Raw genomic sequence first — 3,374 nt, forward strand, 5'->3', positions numbered from 1 at the left:
TATATATATATATATATATATACACACACACACACACACATATATATATAAAAGCAAACATACACTCAAGAAAATTATAGTGGGTTCAAGAACTAAAATGCACCTATGGATGTAATGTTGATCCCCTAACCTTGTTTGAATCTCCCTACTATTCTTCGTATGTTAATTCTTCATCAGACTTTCTATGATATGGCTTCCCTCACTTATTCTTGTACTTTGAATGTGATGTCTTTTTTTAATAGAATCTTAATTTTTTCTTAACAAATGACTTTAAATCAAACATCCTTTTTGTAACTACATGAGCATCATATTAAAAGTATATAATAATTTTTTGGTTGCTATCGTGTTCATGGGGAAAATGAATAATTTGAGAATTGGTGACATATTTGTATGCAGATCAAGGTGTTGAGTTGAGGTTTAACCAAAATGCGTATGATTTTCTATCCAACTCCTTATTTTTCATGTAAGTATAAGACCTTCAAGAGCATATTTGACAACATTTCTTATTTGTGGATCAATCAATTTTTTTTTTCTGATCTATAAATTATGGATTGATTTCTTAATGACCCCAAATAAGTTATTTATTATATGTGTTTGCAAGGAGAGATGTTAAGTGAAACCCATGGACATAGTCACAATGTAATTCTCCCAAGAGATGGCTATGTCATAGCTCACAATATGATGACAATTACGATGCAAGTCCTCCTAATGCATTGATATGGTGACCTAAGAAAATATCTTAAGAATCTTTGCAGTCTTCTAGGTTTAGTCTTTGCCAAGAATTTGGGCAATTTCTTAGAGCGCTTGAAATTTTTATCTTCAAAACTTTGATATTTTCTTAAAACAAAACCATATTTTAAACTCGAGAAATCTTGAAGAATTAACGCATCTCACTAACTTACAACATACTGCCATCATTTTTATGATGTCTGAGAATTACATATAATCATATTAACATATTAAAAAAAACAATCGAACTCTTACCAAAAATAAATCAAAATATTTATAATATTGAAAATGAAGAATACTATAAAATTGAGTGCTTATGATTAGTTAATAATAAATTTTAATTCACCCAATTAGCTCACCCAAATTTAGACTAACTCGAGTGGCTGGCTATATAGTCATGTAGTCGGAGCCATCGATGTGTGTCAGAAGATCCATTAAAGTAGAGTAATAATTTAGTGTCTCATCGTAGTATGAGATCTATCACACACACAAATAAAAAAAAGGAGCGGGATGGAGAAACCACAATTTCTATGTGGAAAATCCTAGAAAGAAAATAAATCATGGGGCTTGACCCAATTGAAGTAATCCATTAGAAATTGTTAGTACATAGGTTAATTCCCTTGAATTAGAAAAGATGGAGGACAATGTTTATATGCAATGGTAGTTCAATAATAATATACATAAATTTTCGCAAAGACCATAGTCATTTGCTATCGAGGCAATAGCCTGACGTGGATGTTACAGATGATGGGGGTAGTGTCAGCTTTTTTTGGAGGCAGTATTTGAAAGTTGTGATAGTATTTAGCCATGTAGATCATAGATGGTTGCTTCAGGAGCGTTGGTTGGCTACAAAGGTCACAGTAGGGAGCTGCGAGAGTTGTGAGTCACATAGGACATAGTTAGTCGCATAAACTGTAGTAATGAGTTGCAATAACGTACATAGGCTATGGAGGTCTGAGTTGGGAGATGCATGAGCGGGAAACCACATAGATCATTGTTCGTCACGTAGGTTGTGGTGGTGGTTGCAATATTATCTATAGAGCACAGAGCTAAGAGATGGGAGCTGCTTGGTGAGATTTCACATTAATGTGAAGAGTCTGATTAAGTTTCAAAGAGACTTCATTAATAGAGTTGCTTATTTCAGTGAAGTCGGCTAGGAAATTTGACACAGCTTGAGACTTGATTGCAATCCTTAGAGCATATGATAAGTTACACTCATTGACCTCAACATCTCATTTCAGAACACAACCAAAATGTTAGGGTTTGACCAGAACTGTTATGAGGGGATGATTTGTGATAAGTTTAAGTGGATATGCTTAAAAATATGGGTGTAGCTTGCGTGCAAAATTAATAAGATCAAATGTTGGGTTTTCCATAATTTGGTACTTGTTTTCTACTTCATTGAGGACCTTTCTAATATAGTAGGTAGGGTAGTGCTTCCCTTATTCCTTAGGGATTAGAACAAAATCGATTGCTTCGAGTCTGACTCTTATGAAGAGTGAAAGTTATTTCAATTTCAAACTTTGGAGGAGAGATGGAGATGACATATTATCTTTCCATTGACAAAAGGTTGACTCACATTCGCTTGTCCATTGAAGCTTTTGGTTTGCCTTAGGGCTTTAAAGAAAGTAGTGCATTTGTCACCCAATTGGAAATGAATCGACTAAGCTGAGCTATTCGACTAGTTAATCATTTTAGCTCTCTTATTTTGTGTAGGGATTGCATTTTTATCAAAGCTTGAACTTTCTCATATTTGACCTTTATCCCTTTGATCATCATGTGATATCTTAAGAATTTTTATTTCCTTGCTCCAAACTTGTATTTTAGAGGATTAAGCATTATGTTATATTTTTTTTTAAGTTGCAAAGGTTTTTTCTAATTCTTTTGTGTGTTACTTGGGTGTCTTACTTTTGAATAACACATCATTCACATAAAACTTAACATTTCTTCCTCTTTATTTAACAAAGATTATATCCATAAAGCATTGGTAGATCACCCCTATATTCTTCAGGCCCGAAGGGCATTACATTATAAAAAGAAACACCTTCTCTCATGATGATCATCCTTTTTTTTTGCATTAGTTGGATGGATCTTTAACTGGTGATGTCCTAAAAAATCATCCATGAAACTGATGAAAAATTGTCTGATGGTCGAATCCCTGAGCACATCGATCCTCAGTAAGGGTAGCAATCATTTAGGCAGGTGTCATTTAAATCAATGAAATTGACACACATTCGCCACTTGTTTGATTTTTGGACTATGAATATGTTGGTCAGCCAGTCTTGATATTGTATCTTGCATGCATAGTCCACTTTCTGCAGCTTCTATTCTTCTTCTTGTATTTAATTCACTTTCTTCTACATCGTAATTGACCTCATCTTTTATTTTACCAAGCAAGCCATCAGATGGATGTTTAGTTAGTGGTAGACGACATCGATAGACACCCCTCGACAGTTCTGCAATGATAAAAAAAATACATCTTGTTGTTTTTAGAGCAGGTCGACCAACTTGCTTCTTTGTTCTGCATCAAAATTCAAACTTAATAAAAAAAATTACCAATCTCTTCCACCGAAGAGGGAACCTCTTCGATGGCTTTATTGGTCTCAAGGTCATTCCCTCTTTAGGTTTTGAGTTCAACGTCGTGT

The sequence above is a fragment of the Phalaenopsis equestris genome, unplaced genomic scaffold (assembly GCF_001263595.1).
Source record: "Phalaenopsis equestris unplaced genomic scaffold, ASM126359v1 Scaffold000840, whole genome shotgun sequence".
In the NCBI taxonomy this organism is placed as follows: Eukaryota; Viridiplantae; Streptophyta; class Magnoliopsida; order Asparagales; family Orchidaceae; genus Phalaenopsis; species Phalaenopsis equestris.